This window comes from Eriocheir sinensis, chromosome 45 (assembly GCF_024679095.1).
Source record: "Eriocheir sinensis breed Jianghai 21 chromosome 45, ASM2467909v1, whole genome shotgun sequence".
Classification (NCBI taxonomy): Eukaryota; Metazoa; Arthropoda; class Malacostraca; order Decapoda; family Varunidae; genus Eriocheir; species Eriocheir sinensis.
In genome coordinates, this window is record NC_066553.1 from 4,476,632 (window position 1) to 4,495,715 (window position 19,084).

The following is a 19,084-nucleotide window of genomic DNA, read 5'->3' on the forward strand; positions in this document are numbered from 1 at the left end:
TTGTCTTTCTATTCTTCTTATTTAGCTTTTTTTTTCCTATTCTTTTTTTTTCTTTCCTATAAGTCGTCTTTTTCGATGTTTTTCTTCTTGTTTTCCATCTTTTCATTCTTTTTCTTCTTTTTCTCTCTCCTCTGACTTATTATTTTTTTTATCTATTCCTCCTCCTCTTAAATCTTCTACTTTGTTATTATTATCTTCTATTTCTTCTTCTTCTTCGTCTTCTTCTTCTGGTTAATCTTTTCTTCATTTACTTTTCTTCTCCTACTTCTTCTCCTTCCCCCTCGTCGTCTTTTTCATCATATTTCTGTACTTTTTCCTTTTCTCCTCCTCCTCCTCCTCCTCCTTTTTCTCCTCTTCCTTATACCACTTTGTCATCCTAAATTCTTCTTCTCTTCATTTTCTTCTTATGCTAGTTAATCACCAACATTCCTCCTCCTCCTTCCTTCCTTCCTTCATTCATTTCCTTCTTTCTTTCTTTCTTTCTTTCTTTTCTTCCTTCCTTCCTTCCTTCCTTCCTCTCCCAGCCAATCAGTGGTGTCCGCGCGGCGAATCCATCAGAGAAAAAGCGTCACCCTCTCAGCCTTGACACAAAACCCTTCCTTCCCTCACTCCGCTGGTTATCGCATTCCTTTCTCCCTTCCTTTTCATCATCATCATCAGCATCAGCATCTCCCTCGTCATCAGTTTAGCTTCCACTGTTTTTTATTTATTTATATTCCCGTATTGTTTATTTTTCTTCGTATACCTATTCTGATATTTTTCCTTTTCTTCTTCTTTTTCTTCTTCTCCCTTGTCGTTCTCATCCTCCTCCAGTTCTTCCTCCACCTCCTTCTCCTCCTCTTCTTCCTCTTCCTTTCCCTTTTCATCCATCTCCTCCCACTCCACTACAGTCACTACCACCACCTAATCTTCCTCCTCTTCCTCCTCCACCACTGTCCACAACCACCTTCTCATCCTCCTCCTCCTCCTCCTCCTCCTCCTCCTCACACCTGCCTTATAAGGGAGGGATTATGCCTTTTTAATGCTCACGTTGGCAGGTTTTAATGAGGTGTGTACACGGAAGGCGACGGTGTTTGTTGTTGTTGTTATTGTTGTTGTTGTTGGTGGTGGTGGTGATGGTGGTGGTGGTCGTCTCGCTACTACTACTACTACTACTACTACTACTACTACTACTACTACTTTTACTATTCCTATTTCTTAAGTTAATCGAGTTTGTTGATGTACTTTTGCTCTCCTCCTCTCCTCTCTTTTTTTTTTTTCATTCTTCCTCTTAAGTCTTCTCTTCTTCGTCTTCCTTACTTTCTTCTCCGTCTCCTTCTTCTCCTCTTCCTCTTATACTTCTCTTCTTTGTCTTATCCTGCTCTTCTTCTTCTTCTTCTTCTTCCTCTTTCTTCTTTTTTTTCTTCTTCTTTTCTTCCTTTTCTTCTTCTCCTCTGACGTCGCATTTTTTCGTTCCCTGACAAGAGGATTATATTTTTCTTTATCATTTTTTCTTTATCCGTTCAGTTCCTTTCTTTTTTTTTTTTCGTCGCTTTTCTTATCGCTCAACACAACAGCGCTGATGATGATGATGATGAACTGCATGACAACAACAACAATAACTTATAAACACGAACGAGATAAAGAAAAAAGAAAAGAAAGAAAGAAAGGAATGGAAATGGAAATGGACCTTATTTTTTTGTGTTGATTTGTTTTTTAATCTTTTTTGTGAAGTTATTTTTCGTTTTGCTTTTCTGTTTTCATGACATTTTATTTATTTTTATTTCTTTGCGTCGAAAATAACAAGATAAAGAAGGAAAAGAAGACGTATAGGCCTACCTTATTTTTGCTGTTATTGTTGATTATTTCGTGTTCTATGTCGACGGTCCGATTTCGTAACCTTTTATTTTTATTTATTATTTTTTGAGTGACGGCGCTAATTTTTTTTCATTTATTTATATTTTTACAGCTAAGGAGACGGTTCAAGGGCGTAAAAAAAAAAAAAAATTAAAAAAGCCCGCTACTTACTGCTCCTGAATAGAGGTCAAAGGAGTGGCCAAAAAGAGAGGTCAATTTCGGGAGGAGAGGTGTCCTGATATTATTTATTATTATTGTTTTTGGTTTGATGTCTTGTGTTCGTGTTCTGTGTCCAAGGTCCAATCCACTACAGTCTTTCAGCATCCCTTTGGTCGACGGTCTCAGGTCTTTCATCTTAGACGCTTCCTTCTCTCATATCAGTTATTTTTAAAGGTCCAAAAGAGATGCTAAACACGTTCTCATGAGTGTGTTTTGGCGTTCATGATACAGAGGTTTTGTCAAACTACCACCTGGGTCATTAAACTACCCATGGAAAGGTCCGCAACACCTACAAAAAAACAAAAACAAAAAGTGAATGTTCTGCTTCACTTCTCTTGCACAAGCTGTCTATTTTTTTTTTCTTTTTTTATTACACTAAGAAGAGAAAATAATTGTAATGTTAAATGTGTGCGCTTGGACGCTGACATGTTTTAAAGTATATGGCCCTCAGCAGCCTGAAAACAACCTGATGTGATGGATGGCGAGATCGTGAGCTTAACAAAGGGACAGAGGGTACAATTCTTTAGTTTGGCTTCGATGATGGATTGGTGTTTACTATACTCGTGTGTGTGTGTGTGTGTGTGTGTGTGTGTGTGTGTTTGTGTGTGTGTGTTGTTTTGTTGTAGTGTACAGGATTTTGGTCATGCTTCTTCTATCATCGTTCTTCTTCTTCTTCTTCTTTTTCTTCTTCTTTTCTTGTTCTTGTTTTTGTTCTTCTTCTACAACTTCTTCTTCATCGTTCTTCTTCTTCGTCTTCGTCTTCTTCTTTTTCGTCTTCGTCTTCTTCTTCTTCTTCTTCTTCTTCCTCTTCCTCTTCCTCTTCTTCTTCCTCTTCTTCTTCTTGTTCTTCTTCTTCTTCTTCTTCTTCTTCTTCTTCTTCTTCTTCTTCTTCCTCCTCCTTCTCCTCCTTTTCTGTCCACCCTCCATGTCCATATTTACTAAACTTTACCTTTATTAAACTCTGGAATGCTCTTTGTCAAACCGCCTCCTGGATTTCGAGAGCCCCACTTATTAATATTTCTGTGCGGGAAGCTGAATTTCTTGATATTATTTTTTAGACCTTGGCATTTTCACCTCAAACTCGTATATTCTTGTTTTTCCACTGTTTATTTTATTTATCTATCTATTTGTTTATCTATCTATCTATTTTTTAATGTGTCTAATGTTCAGTACTAAAGAGCTTGATTTTAACACGTTAACTCTGATAAGCCGACATACTGATCACCTTTCTTCTTGTTTTTGTTCTTGTTGTTCTTTTTCTTCTCCTCCTCCTCTTCTTCTTCTTCGTCTTCTTCGTCTTTTCTTCTTTTTTTTTCAGTCAGTGTAAAGTTTATAATAATAGCCTTGTAAGAGTGGGAGCTTATACCAACCTTAACTTCCATTACAATTACATTCTTTTCTTAGTGTAATAATAAATAAAAAAAAAGAAAAAGTGATGGGAAGTGAAGGAGAACACTTTAACTTGTTTTTCTTTTTTGTGTTATCATTATTTTTCGTTGGGGAATAATTATAAATGAAAATTGAAAAAGAAAGTGTGTGCCGAGGAAGTGAGGCATAACATTTTTATTTTTGTTGTTTTTTGTTTTGTGTATGATGACGATGTTGATTTAGTGTTGATGTCGTTGTTGTTTATTGGGATGACGAAGTTGGGCTTTATGAATACATATATGAATTGTAAAGTAACCTTGGAGTATTATTTTATTTCATTCGAGTATAATATTTTTTCCTCTAGTGTAACAATAATAAAAAAAAGAACAGGGTGTGCAGTGAAGCGAGGCATACCATTATTATTTTTTTTTTCCTGTTGTTTATTGGAATGACGAAATTTGGCTTTATAAATATATGTAAATTATATAGTAACTTGGAGTACTTTCTTTAACTCGAGTATATTATTTCTTTTCCTTTAATGTAATAAAAAAAGAAGTGTGTTTATGAATACTCTATAGTAATTTTGAAGTACTTTCTTATTTCACTCGAGTATAATATTTCTTTTCCTTTAACGTAATAATAAAAAAGAAGCGAGGCATAACATTTCTTCGCCTTTTTTTCCTTTTTTTCCTGTTGTTTATCGGGATGACGAATTTGGCCTTAAAGAATGTATATAAGTTGTATGGTAACCTTGGAGTTGTTTGGGGGAGAGGTTGCTTTCTCTTATTATTCTCTTGTTATTTTCGTTCCCTTTGTTTTTGTTCTTTTAAGTGGATGATGGTGTGTTAGTGATGACAACGCACACATATTATAATTGGTCATGTTTCACGGGTTTAATTAAGTAATAGTACTGTAAATATGGACATGGAGGGAAGACAGAGAAGGAGAAGGAGACGCGTATTGTAATTCCTTCTTTTTTTGGTTATTCATTATTTTGTTTCTTATTCTTTATTTCTTCGTTTTATTTCTCATATCTTATTTTATTTCCTTCTTTTATTTCTCGTTTCATTTTTCATTTCTTATTTTATTCTCTTCTTTATTTCCTGTTATTCCTCATTCGTTATTTTATTGCTTATTCTTTATTTCTTGTTTCATTTCTCATTCCTTATTTTATTCTCTTCTTTATTTCCTGTTATCCCTCACTCGTTATTTTATTGCTTATTCTTTATTTCTTCTTTCATTTCTCATTCCTTATTTCATTCCCTTCTTTATTTTTTTCTTTTATTGTTTATTCCTTATTTTAGTTCTTCTCTTAAATAATTGTTACTATGATTCCAACCAGACAACATTTTCTTCTATTTTTCCTATTGTTTCTTTTCTTACTATGTCATTGCCTATTATTTCCTATCATTTTCTTGTTATTTCCTATTCTTTCCTCTCATTATCTTGTTTTTTACTATTATTTTTCCTACTTTCATCTTATTTTTTCCACCGTTTTCTAATAATAATAATAATAATAATAATAATAATAATAATAATAATAATAGTGATGAAGTAACAACAACAACAACAACAACAACAATAGTGATAATTAGAATAAGAAGAGGAGGAGAAAGAGAATAAGGAAAAGGAGAAGGAGGAGAAGAAGAAGGAGAATATAAAAAAGAAACAGAAGAATAACGAATGACAATCACCGTACATTCAATCCCTTCATGGAGACTCACTTGATGATGATGATGATGATGACGATGATGATAATGGCCATGACGAGCCTTAACATTGAGCTATTGACTCCACGATGACTGATACAAAGGTGAGAATTATGCGGAGTTGACATAGCGGGATGACTCTCCTCTTTACCTGTTGATGACTCTACACACGGCGAGAGAGAGAGAGAGAGAGAGAGAGAGAGAGAGAGAGAGAGAGAATACTTCACGCCCGCTAACTGCTTTTGTTTTTACCATTGAGCTTCGTCCCATGCTGTAAAATAGTAGTAGCAATAGTAGTAGTAGTAGTAGAGAAGTAAGAATGAAAAGAAGAGAGGTCAATTTCAGGGGAGGGTGTGATAGTAGTAGCAGTAGTAGTAGTAGTAGTAGTAGTAGTAGTAGTAGTAGTAGTAGTAGTAGTTGTGCTAACCAAACCATCCTCTCTCCCTCTCTGATTTATTACCTCCACGTTGATGAGGAGGAAGAGGAGGGAGGGGGAAAGGTGGAAGGAGGCGGTGGAAGGGAAAGGGAAAGGGGGAGGAGGAGGGAGGGAAAGGTGTGTTGGAAAGGGCAGGTGTTTGCAGTTTGGGTTGTTTTGCATGTGTCCCTCCTCCTCCTCCTCTTCCACACGGGTTTCCTCCATTCCCATCCCTCTTCATTTCTACCGCTGTCTCCTCCTCTTCCTGTTAACTCAGCTGCTCCTTCCAAACCGTCGACTTCTTCCCTTCTCTTCCCTCCCTTCCCTTTCTTTCCCTCCTCTTCTCCTCCCTTTCCCTCCCCTTCCTTCCCTTCCCTTTCGTCTTCCTTGCCTTCCCTTCCCTTCCCATCCTTTCCCTTCCCTTCCCTTCCCTTCCCTTTCTTTCCCTCCTCTTCTCCTCCCTTTCCCTCCCCTTCCTTCCCTTCCCTTCGTTTTCCTTGCCTTCCCTTCCTCTCCTTTCCCTTCCCTTCCCTTCCCTTCCCTTCCCTTCCCTTCCCTTTCCTTCCTTCGTTTTCGTTGCCTTCCCTTTCCTTCCCTTCCCTTCCCTTCCCTTCCCTCCTTTCCTTACTTCTGCTTCTTCTTCTCTTTGGTCACATCTTTATCGTTGTGTTCTTCAGTCATCTTTGTCTTTGTTCTTGTTCTTCTTCTTTATCCTCCTCCTCCTCCTCCTCTTCTTCTTCTTCCTCTTTTTTTTTCTTCTTCTTCATCTTCTTCTTCTTCTTCTTCTTCTTCTTTTTCTTCTTCTTCGTTCTTGTGGCCCTCTTTTGTTTCAACCCTTAACTTCCCTCCTCCTCCTCCTCCCCCGCACTCACTCAGTCCCACCCATATAATAACACTAGAGAGAGAGAGAGAGAGAGAGAGAGAGAGAGAGAGAGAGAGAGAGAGAGAGAGAGTACTTTTGCCAAGCCTTTTTACGCGACACACACACACACACACACACACACACACACACACACGAAATAGAAAATAACAACAAAAACATCCTTTCCTTCTCCTCCAGCTCCTCCTCTTCCTCCTCCTACCACCACCACCACTACTACTACTACTACTACAACTACTACTACTACTACTACTACTACTACTACCACTACCACCACCATCACCACCACCACATCGTCGGCCATTTTGCCTGCCCGTCAGCCATTTTTGCACGCATTGGGGGAGAGGGGGGAAGGGAGAGGGGAGAGGGGAGGGGAAGAGGGGAAGGGTGACAGGTGGTGGTAGTGATGGTGGTAGTGAGGGGAGGAAGGGGGGGAAGGGGAGGGGTCGGGTAGCCTTGCTGGTGACGTGGCAGGGGGGGAGGGGGGAGGGGGAGGAAAGAGGGGGTAGGGAGAAAGGGAAGAGAGATGGGGAGGGAGGAAAGTGCCCATAACTTCTCCATTTCTTCCTTATTCCTCCACCACTTTTTCCTCTCGTCTGCATGGAGAGAGAGAGGGGAGAAAGAGAGGGAGAGATGGAGAGAGAGAAAGGGGTGGAGGAAAGGGTTGCGTGTGTGTACTGTTAGGGGGAGAGAAGAGAGAAGGGGGAGAGGAGAAAGGGAAGAGGGAGGAAGAAGGGTGGTCGAAGAGGAGGGGAGAGAAGGGAGAGAAAAAGGAGGAGAGGGGGAGGGAAGGGGAGAGTTAACACTAGAGATATCGATTATTTTCTGAAGGAGGGGTGGTGGAGATGGTGGTGGTGGTGGTGGTGGGGGTGAGAGAAGAGGGGATTTTGGTGTTGGTGGTGGTGGTGATGGTGGTGGGGGTGGGGGTGAGGGAAGGGAATGGAATGAATTTTGGTGGTGATGGTGATGGTGGTGGTAGTGGTGATGGTGGTGGTGGTGGGGGTGAGGGAAGGGAAGGGAAGGGATTATAGTGGTGGTGGTGATGGTGGTGATGATGGTGATAGTGGTGGTGGTGGTGATGATGGTGATAGTGGTGATGGTGGTGGTTGCGAAGAAGAGGAAGATGGCTTTTTCTTCTTTTCCCTTTTCGTTTTCTTTTTCCCTTTTTCTTCTTTCTTTTTCCTTTCCTCTATTTCTTTTCCCCTATTTTTCAATGTGGTATCTTTTTTCTTTTCCCTTTTCGTTCTCTTTTCCGCTTTCTTTTCTCCTTTTCTTTTTCCTTTCCTCTTTCTTTTCCCCTTTTATCAGTGTGGTATCTTTATTTTATTTTCCCTTTTCGTTTTCTTTTCTTATCCTCTCCTTTTTCTTCCCTTTTCCCCTCTTTCTTTCAATGCCTTATTTTCTCCTTCTCCTTCTCCCCTAACCCATTCCCCTCGAAGCGTCTTTCATCTCCCCCCCTCCTCCTCCTCCTCCTCCTCCACTCCCCTTCATTTCCTCTCCCCTTCTCTCGCTTTCTCTCTCTCGCCCTCTTTGTGTACTTCCCCTCCATCAAGAAACAGCCAGCCATGTGTGTGTGTGTGTGTGTGTGTGTGTGTGTGTTTAAAGGCAGGGCAGACCAAGGCCTTTCCTCCTACCCCGACCCCCCTCCCCCTTTCTTCCCCAAAATAATAATAATAATGATGACTAAGACAATAAATAAGGAAACACAAACACAGTAATAAATTCAAAGAAGTAAAGACAGACAGGCGGACAAGCTAGCGAGGTGTGACACGGAGATGCTGCTGGTGATGGTGTGGCCGGTTTGGTTATACGGCGGAGATGTGACGCAGTGTAGGGAATGTGACAGATATGAGTAACAAGCTCCATATTCTTATTAAACGGATCAAGCTTCCTTTACAACAATGATATTTCCCAAGGCTACAAAGATCAGACGCGGTTTTTCATGAGTGGGTGGATTTTTTCCCGTTCCGTTGCGTTTTCACTCTTATAATTTAGGTTAGTTTAGGTTAGATTTGGTTAGGTTAGGTTTGGTTAGGTTAGGTTAGGCTAGGTTAGGTTTGGTTAGGTTACATTAGGTTAGGTTTGGTTAGGTTAAGTTAGGTTAGGTTAGGTTTGGCCACAGAGAAGATTGCCTTTTCGTGAGTGGATGATTTTTCCCGTTCCGCTGCGTTTTCACACTTATAATTTAGGTTAGGTTAGGTTAGGTTAGGCTATGTTAGGTTAGGTTAGGTTAGGTTAGGCCAGGCCACAGAGATTAGGTTTTCGAGGTTGCAAGATCCGCTGCGTTTTTGTTATACTTTAATTTGGTCCATATTCTTATAACGTATCGCCCTTTTTTAAAAACTTTCCCAAAGCCAAGGAGAGAGAAGAGAGGGAGGAAACTTCTCCTGCTTCCCCTTTCTCCATTTCCTCCTCCCTCTTTCTTTTCCTCAGAGGGAGAGATGGAGAGAGAGAGAGGGGTGGAGGAAAGGGTTGCTTGTGTGTACTGTTAGGGGGAGAGAAGAGAAGGGGAGAGGAGAAAGAGTGGGTGGTTTTTCCCGTCCAAGAGATGAGATGGACTGAGAGATGTGTGGATTGAAAGAGTAGATAGAGATGTGGTGTAGTGTGACAGGAGTGGGAGTGGTGTGACAGAAGAAGCAGAGGTGTGGTATGATGGAAAGAAAGATGTGCTGTGACAAGAGAGATGTGTGGATTGAAAAAGTAGATAGAGATGTGGTGTAGTGTGACAGGAGGGGTGTGGTGTGACTAGTTAAGCAGAGGTGTGGCAGAGGCTGTGGTGTGGTCAGCATGCAGAAGAGTGGTGGTGGTGGTGGATTAAGATATACACGTTTTTTTTCTTGTTGTTACCGAAGTATATAATTATGTATTTACTGCTTTCAAAGGGCAACTGGTGCACTGTTTGCCTCTTGTTGGGAGAAAGATTCTTGCTAAATAAATAATGTACAAAAATATATAACGATAATAATATACCCAATTTTGGAAAGTTGAAAATAAGGAATAATTTTTTTGGTGGTGGTGATGGAGGTGGTGATGGAGATGGTAATGGTGGTGTTGATGGCGGTGGTGGTGGTGGTGTGCTTTAGGTAAACAAACAAACAAACAAACAAAGGATATGTTGCAGTATTTTTGGGTGTTACGTGTGTAGGACTGTTTACTATCAGCCTTTAAGTGTGTGTGTGTGTGTGTGTGTGTGTGTGTGTGTGTGTGTGTGTGTGTGTGTGTACTAGCAAAAGTATGAAAAATAGAGGCAATATTTACAAAAACATGCATATATTTCTTATTTTAGAGTAATGGAAACAGCTCAAAGGCATAAAAATTAATTGAGAAAAAAAGCCCGCTAGAAACAAAAGCCCGCTAGAAAATATATAAAAAAAGCCCGCTATATATTGAAGATTTCTTAAAGTATCTACATGTTACATTACGAGTAAATAGTTCACGAAAAGAATATAAAAGTTTGGTTAGGTTAGGTTTGGTTAGATTTGGTTAGGTTAGGTTTGGGTTTGGTATGGGTAGGTCAGGTTAGGTTAGGTTTGGTTAGATTTGGTTAGGTTAGGTTTGGGTTAGGTATGGGTAGGTCAGGTTAGGTTAGGTTTGGTTTGGTTTGGTTAGATTAGGTTAGGTGGCCGTCGGGGTGTTCAGTGAGAGTGTGATAACAAAACGGGTTGTGAATAAGGAGTGATGACCGTTGTGTACCAGTTAAGGTTACGGTAGGTCAGGTCATATACACACAAAGCCGTCGGGGTGTTCAGTGAGAGTGTAACAACAAAACTGGGTGTAAATAAGTAGCTTTGGGTGTAGTGAACTAGTGTGAGGTTACGTTAGAAGACATAATGAGACTCTCGGCTGAAGTAAGAATATAACAAAAACTAAGTGAATTACCGTAACGTTATTCTAGTGTAAGTTAGGCTAAATTAAGGTTGTATATATTATAGAGACGCTGAAGTAAGAATATAACAAAAACTAAGTGAATTACCGTAACGTTATTCTTGTGTAAGTTAGGCTAAATTAAGGTTGTATATATTATAGAGACGCTGAAGTAAGAATATAACAAAAACTAAGTGAATTACCGTAACGTTATTCTAGTGTAAGTTAGGCTAAATTAAGGTTGTATATATTATAGAGACGCTGAAGTAAGAATATAACAAAAACTAAGTGAATTACCGTAATGTTATTCTAGTGTAAGTTAGGCTAAATTAAGGTTGTATATATTCTAGAGACGCTGAAGTAAGAATATAACAAAAACTATGAAGTAAGAATATAACAAAAACTAAGTGAATTACCGTAATGTTATTCTAGTGTAAGTTAGGCTAAATTAAGGTTGTATATATTATAGAGACGCTGAAGTAAGAATATAACAAAAACTATGAAGTAAGAATATAACAAAAACTAAGTGAATTACCGTAATGTTATTCTAGTGTAAGTTAGGCTAAATTAAGGTTGTATATATTATAGAGACGCTGAAGTAAGAATATAACAAAAACTAAGTGAATTACCGTAACGTTATTCTAGTGTAAGTTAGGCTAAATTAAGGTTATATATATATTATAGAGACGCCGAAGGTTATATATATTATAGAGACGCAGAATATAACAAAAACTAAGTGAATTACCGTAACGTTATTCTTGTGTAAGTTAGGCTAAATTAAGGTTGTATATATTATAGAGACGCTGGGATGTCTAGTTAGAGCGTATTAACAAAACTGGCGTGTTAGCGGTAGGTTGCTTTAGTTTAGGTTTGGTTAGGTACACTATGCACAAAAAGACGTTGGGGAGTACAGTGAGTATGTAATAACAAAACTGGGTGTAATAGTGGAAGGTTAGGGTGTTAGGTTAGGTTAGGTAGTACACAAACGTCGGTATCATAAGACATTTTCGCTTTTCATATCAGCTATTTCTAAAGGTCAAAGAGGGGGTTAATCAGGTTTTAATGAGTGTTTCTTTAGGTTCACGGTACATAATAGGGACCAAACTACCACCAGGGTCATACAACTACTCCTGGAAATGCCCACAACTCCTACGAAAGCCTTGTTAAATATGTGTTCTTGGGCGCCCATAATACGATCCAAAGAGCCGTCGGGTTGCTCAGTGAGGACGTGTAAGGAAGGCGGTATCGGTGTGTGTAGTGTACTAGATTAGGGAGGAGAGGGGAGAATGGGGGTCGTGAGGGGACAGGCAGACAGACAGCGACAGACGGTGAGTGAAGGCGGGGCGTGGTGGGCGTGGCAGGGGGGGGCAGGACGGGGCAGGGGGACGGAAGGGCATGGTAGGGCAGGGAGGATGGGGCAGGGGGACGGAAGGGCATGGTAGGGCAGGGAGGATGGGACAGGGTAGGGTGCAGGGTAGACTTAGCTGTTCCCTCTGACCTTCCCGAAGTGTGTTTAACCCCGAGACTCTTAACCCTACCGTGTGTATGTGTATGTGTGTGTGTGTGTGTGAAGAAAACGGGGAGTAAAAATGCGTGCAAGATATTCCTGACTGAAAGAAAACGAAAACATATGCCAAAAAAAAAAATAGACATCAAGTTTAAATGTCTCGATGAAGTGTCTAGCTACCCCCCTTCCTCCTTGTGTGTGTGTGTGTGTGTGTGACAGTCCCGCCCTTACCGAGGCATATGGTCGCCGCGGAGTGCCAGGAGGTGACGGGGCGGTGTTGGCACTTCTCCCACTGCCACCACCTCCGTTACTATAAGGGAGGGGTGAGTGCCTTGGCCGGGGCGGTGGTGGGTGTCACGGGACCACCACCACCACCACCACCAGCAAAACTACTCCCTCACTCACTCCCACGTGCAGCTGTCAGGCACTCATCACCACCCACCGTACACTCACTCACCACCACCGTCACCACCAGTCTTCATATAGACATTCATTATCACTACTACCTCCATACACACATACACATTCAGCCACTCACGCTACACTTTACATTCCACTCACCATCACCTTCACCACCACCACCCCACAATCATCACACACAATCATCACCCATCACCACCACTCACCATACCCCCCCCCCTCCCCCCCCCACACACACACATACCCACCACATGACCTATAACTCACGAACCACGACCTCGTTTCAGTTTTGTTGTCTCGTATCCCTTTTTTTTGTTATTTCATTGTGTTGTTGTGACTAGTGACAAGAACAGGCTCATGATAATATAGGTCGTGAGGTTAAAGCACCCAAACGTTTAGGAGTGGATGTCAGAGAGAGAGAGAGAGAGAGAGAGAGTGGTGTAAATGTCGTAAGGTTAAGTCGGGTTGTGAGTGTGATGTTAGTTGTTAGTTGTATTTTTAGCATCACAAACAATATTCTCTTTAGGGTGGCATAACCATCTCTCTCCACAGAAACGACATTTTGGAGACATTGAGATAATTTTCCTTCCTCACTTCAGACTCCCATCGTATGTATAAATAGCGTAAGAGAAGGGATAAATTTAAAAGGACGTAATGGAGATGAGCACAGCAGCCACGCGTAGGTATAGAGGATGTTCCCAACCCTACCTTACCTCCTTGCCAACCCGGAAGCACATTAAGCAGGCAGATTAGGGGTCGATCAAGCGTACATATTTGACAAGGCTTTCGTAAGACTTGTGGGCATTTGCAGGGGTAGTTTTATGACCCTTCTGGTAGTTTAATCCTTCCTCTGTCGTACTATGGCCCTAAAAACATTCATTAGAACTCAATAGAATCCTTTTTGGGCTTTGGAAATACTTAGTGTGAGAGACGAAAGCTTCTGAAAATACCGCCCCAGGTTCTCGTTCAGTCCTAATCAACACACTTAATACACCTGTTAGTACCTGTACCTTGGTTAATTAGCGCTGTATATACCTGGCCATACCTGTACCTAAGACTTGCTACGGGAACTAATTACGAACATTCTTACGCACAGGAACTTAACACGACACACACACACACACACACACACACACACACACACACACACACACACACAGCGTCTTTTATTCCTGTACTCTGTGTGTGTGTGTGTGTGTGTGTGTGTGTTACCGTTCCCGTGGCAGGGTGGGCGTGGCCGTGGGTGGGCGAAGGAGGAGGAGGAAGAAGAAGAAGAGGAGGAGGAGGAGGAGTCTGTTTTTCCTCCATTCGGGTTGTTAAGGAATACAATAGGGAAGAAAAATGAAGGAACGCAAGAAATGGAGAGAATTTTGTGTTGCTCGCTCTCTCTCTCTCTCTCTCTCTCTCTCTCTCTCTCTCTCTCTCTCTCTCTCTCTCTCTCTCTCTCTCTCTCTCTCTCTGCTTGCTCCAGCCTGCTTATGCTAATTTGAGAACGCGTAGGTGTTCAGAGAGAGAGAGAGAGAGAGAGAGAGAGAGAGAGAGAGAGAGAGAGAGGAAGAGGAAAAGGGGACAAAAACGGGAAACTTCTCCTCCTCCTCCTCCTCCTCCTCATTCTCCTCCTCCTCCTTATTATTATCTTCATGTCTGTTCCTTCCTTTGTTTCGTTCTCCCTTTGTTCTTATCTCATATTTCTTATTAATTTGTTTTCTTGCACTTGTCCCCTCCCCCTTCTCTCTCTCTCTCTCTCTCTCTCTCTCTCTCTCTCTCTCTCTCTCTCTCTCTCTCTCTCTCTCTGGTAAATTCATGTGCGTGCCTGTTTGCGTGTGTGTGTGTGTGTGTGTGTGTGTGTGTGTGTGTGTGTGTCCACCTACACTGTCTAAATATTGTCTTACGTCTAACTTTTATTTATCCCAAGGCCGTCTATCCACACACACACACACACACACACACACACACACACACGTTTATTAATTGGTGGCCGCATAATAACTGGATGAGTGAATGATTGATATAAACATTTGCCTTATAAGCGTTAAGTAGCCCACACCTGCCCCGGTAACAACTCGACAAACAATTAGAAGGGTTCCGTATAAGGGTTAAGACTATACCTGTTGACACCTTGATTTACACCGTTGTTTTTTTTTACCTTGCTAATGAGATCTTTGTGAGTGAGTGTCGTTTTTGTTGTTGTTGATGTTGTTGTGATGATCTTGAATGATGTTAAGATATATTATGAGAACAAGAACAACACAGAATAGACAACAATAGTAGTGGTTGTAGTAGTAGTAGTAGTAGTAGTAGTAGGAGGAGGAGGAGGAGGAGGAGGAAGACAGAAGAAGTATTAGTGGTAGAACAATAGTAGAAACAATAACAATAATAATAGCAACATAACTAACAACAACAACAACAACATCAGCAAACACACACAACGAAACAAACAAAAGCACAAACAAACAAACAAAAGACCACCGCCACACGTGCACACACACACGGATAAAAAACAAAACAAAACAAAAATAAGAAGGAGAAAAAAAAAAAGCCAGCACAGGTAGTCTTCGGTAATTAGTGAGGTGCTCGGCGCGGCTCGTCGGCTCACTGTCAACACACGTGGAGGGTTTGCAAAGCGGCCCACACTTCGATCCCCGTGACTCGACTCTTTCTCCTCCTGGGTCTCTCTCTCTCTCTCTCTCTCTCTCTCTCTCTCTCTCTCTCTCTCTCTGGTAATGCGTTTTCTTCTCCTTATTTGATTTTTTTTTGTTCTAATTGTTTTATTTATTTATTTATATTTTTGTGTGTTTTTCAGTTTACTTCTTTATTCTTGTTTTTTGTTTGTTTGTTTTTTATCTCTCTGTCTGTTTGTCTATCTCTACTTCTCTATTTCTATCTTTCTAAAACTAAAAAAAAACCAGAAAAAACAGGAATGACAAAGAAGATACGTTAGAAAAGGATGAACGGAATAATGTGTGTGTGTGTGTGTGTGTGTGTGTGTGTGTGTGTGTTGGGAGGGAAAGAGAAGAGAGATAGAGTGGAGGAAGAAGAGGACAGGAAAGGGTAGTGTGTGTGTACGTGTGTGTGTGTGTGTGTGTGTGTGTGTGTGTGTGTGTGTGTGTGTGTGTGTGTGTAGGCGTGTGCGGGCGTACATTATGGCTCCGTGTAGGCTGAAACCGCATAAGGAGAATCAAGATCATGGCAACAGGTGTTCAAGAGAGAGAGAGAGAGAGAGAGAGAGAGAGAGTATAATTAGAGGAGGTAATGAAAGTATGCTGGAGAGAAAAATGATGGACGGAGGTAAGAATTAAGGGGAGGGAGGGAGGAAAGGAATGAAGGAGGGACGAGAGAGAGAGAGAGAGAGAGAGAGAGAGAGAGAGAGAGAGAGGAATGAGGTTAACGAAGCCGTGTCCTCATTAACGAGTCACGTTGATTGTTATTAATTGTGTGTAGGAGGAGGAGGAGGAGGAGGAGGAGGAGGAGGAGGAGGAGAAATAGGAGAGATATGCGTAAGGGAGGGAAGGAAGGAAGGAGGGAGGGAGTGGAGTGGAGGAAGGAGTGAAATGACGGGGGGAGGAGGAGGAAGAGGAGGAAGAGGAGGAGGAAGAGGGATCAGAGGGTAGAAGAAACACGAGATATAAGAAAGGAAGGGAAGGAGGGAGGAGAGAGAGAGAGAGAGAGAGAGAGAGAGAGAGAGAGAGAGAGAGAGAGAGAGACTTACAGCGAATAACAGGAAAAGTAAAACAAATATTATCAACAAAAAAAAAAAAATAACCAGGAAAAAATGGAATAAAAAGAAAAAAAATACATTGACCAAAAACCGGTTGAAGTAGTAGGAGAAAAAAGAAGAGGAGGAGGAGGAGGAGGAGGAGGAAGAGGAAGAAGAGAATTGAAGAAGGAACGGGAAAGGGAGGAAAAAATAACATTGGATCAACCACGCAAAGCAAACATTGGTGAAGGAGGAGGAGGAGGAGGAGGAGGAGGAGGAAGGACAAGGCCACGTGTTAAGGGAAGAGTAGGAGGAGGAGGAGGAGGAGGAGGAGGCTGATAAGGAGACGAAATTGAAAGAAAAAGAAAGGAAGGGAACGAAAGAAAGAGAAGGAGGAGGAGGAAGTGAAGGAGAAGGAAAAGAAGAATAGGAAGGAGGGAGAGAAAGAAAAAAAGGGAAGAAGAGGAGGAAGAGGAGTAGAAAGTAGACAATTTAGGGAAGAACTGTAGAAGGTAAAAGAAAGAAAAGAAAAGAGAAAACGAAATAACAGTGAAAATCAAAGAAAACAAAAGAAGGAAGGAAAACGGGGGAAAAAGATCGAAGAGATTGAAAAGAAGAAGCAAAATAAGAGGAAGAATATGAAACCAAAATGTCAAGGGAAAAGATGGAGTTAGGAAATATGGAAGAAAAGAAAAGAAGGAGAGATAAAGAGAACGGAAGAGTTACTGAAGATGGGGACGAGGAGGAGGAGGAGGAGGAGGAAGAGGAGGAGGAGGAGACAAAAAGAAGCAAGATTAAGACAATGGAAAAATATATAATAATGATGAAGAAAAGGAAGAAGAGGAGGAGATGAAGCAATAGGAAGAGGGGGTAAGAGAGGAAGACAAAAAAGGAAGATTTAAGAAAAGGAAAAGAAAATGAAAATAAAGACAAAAGGTGAACTAGGAGAAGATGAAGGATTAGAAAGAGAAAAGATATAGACAAGAAAGGAGGAAAAAAAGAGGGAAAATGAAATACAGAGGAGAAAGAGAAGGATAAGAAAGAAGGTGAAGAGAGTGGAAGATATAATGAGGAAGAGGAGGAGGAGGAGGAGGAGGAGGAGGAGGAGGAGGAGGAGGAGGTGTTGAAGTCATTACTACAACCCTTGGGCACGACCTTGTGTGTACCTGTGATTACTTACCAGGTAACTATCCACGTGTAACAACCCCCCCCTCCTCCTCCTCCTCCTCCTCCTCCGCCTCCGCCTCCGCCTCCTCCTCCTCCTTCCCTCTAATTCAAGGCCACCTCCTCCTCCCTCGTGACACCTCCACTCACACCCACTCCACTACTACTACTACTACTACTACTACTACTACTACTACTACTACTTTTCTTCATCTTTATACTATTCCATTCTTATTTTCTTTATCTTCCGACTTCTCTTGTCTCCTCCTCTTACATTTCTTCCTAATACTTCACCTCCTCCTCCTCCTCCTCCTCCTCCTCGTCCTCCTCCTCCTCCTCCTCCTCGTCTTCTTCATCTTAATCATCTCCTCCGTTCTCTGTATCTCCTTTTCTCTTCTTTAATATCACTACTACTACTACTACTACTACTACTACTACTACTACTACTACTACTACTACTACTATCACCTCCATCACCCCACTACCTCTCTCTTTACCACCTTCACCACCATCATCATCATCACCATCATTTATCTTCTCCTTCGCCCCTGTCCATTATTTTCACCATCACCACCACCACCACCACCACCACGAAACTTTCCACTAATCTAATGGTCACACACACACACACACACACACACACACACACACACACACACACACACACACACACACACACACACACACACAACTCTACCTTGTATGTATGTATATATGTATGTTCTTAGAGGTGAAGAGTTCTTATCTATCAAAGGGAATAAGAGACGAAACTATTAATCTATGAAGAGGAGAGAAGGGAAGAGAAGAGAAGAGAGGAGATAAAATGAAATGAAAGGAAAGGAAAGGAAAGGACAGAAGAGGAGAAGGGAAGAGAAGAGTAGAAGAGAAAAGAAAAGAAGAGGAGAATTTGTATCCTGACCTTACCTATCACCCTCCATCACCCCCCCCCATCACCTTATCAACCCCCCCCCCCCCACTAAGATTATAATGATGGGTATACACACTTCCTTAAATGACTTGCGTATGTGTGTGTGTGTGTGTGTGTGTGTGTGTGTGTGTGTGTGTGTGTTTCAAGGTGAGGTATTTTAGGGCTTGTCTTGTTTGGCCCGAGGTGGTTGACAGATGCACTCCCTCCTCCCCCCTCCCCTCCCTTTCTTCCCCTTTCCTCCCCGCTTCCCTTTTTTCCCCTTACACCTCCCGTCTCTTCCCTCTCCTTTTTCCCATTCCCTTCGTCCCTTCTTCATTCTTCCTTATTCCCCTTCCATTCTTTGCCTCCTTTCCCTCTCTCTCTTCCCCCCTCCCCTTTCTCCCCTTTCCCTTCTCCCCACGTTTTCTCCTTTCCCTCCTTCTCCTCTCTGTCCTCTCTCTCCCCTTCCCATCTCCCTTTTTCCCCTTTCCCTTCTCTCCTCTCTACCTCTTTTTTCCTTTCCCTTCTCTCCCCTTCCCTTTCTTCCTCTCTCCCTTGCCTTTTCCCTTCTCTTCGCTTCTCTCGCCCTTCCCATTCTCCTAATTCGTCCCTTCTGTATATTTTTTTACTTTACTTCCTCCTTCTCCTATCTTCTTTCGATTCCCCTCTTCCTTCCCTTTATTTATCTTGTTGTTGTTGTTGTTGGTGGTGGTGGTGTGTGTGTGTGTGTGTGTGTGTGTGTGTGTGTGTGTGTGTGTGTGTGTGTGTGTGTGTGTGTGTGTGTGTGCGTGTGTGCTATCAGTCATTCACCGGTCCAACTCTATCACCTTCTGTAGCTGGGGTTTTTTTTGTTTTTTTTTCGTTTTTATTAAGTTCGTTTTGCTGCTCTGTTCTAATAATATCTCGTGTTTTTCTGTTTTGTTTTTCGTTTTGATCCCCTCCTTTCACTGTGACTCGTAAAATGTTGTGTTTTTATTCGTTTCGTTCCATTCACTGATCGGTACTAAGGGTGACACATCTGTAACAGAATATGAATATGTAACAGAATATGCCAATTTTTCTAGTGGCATTTTTCTAGTGCCATTTTTTCTAGTGCCA

The 19,084-nt window shown here is 41.6% G+C and overlaps 1 protein-coding gene across 3 annotated transcripts in view; it reads left to right on the plus strand.

Moving 5' to 3' along the window:
• Positions 1-19,084, plus strand: part of LOC126980900 (transcription factor kayak-like) — a 56,629-nt gene that overhangs the window by 23,096 nt on the left and 14,449 nt on the right. The window lies entirely within an intron of this gene.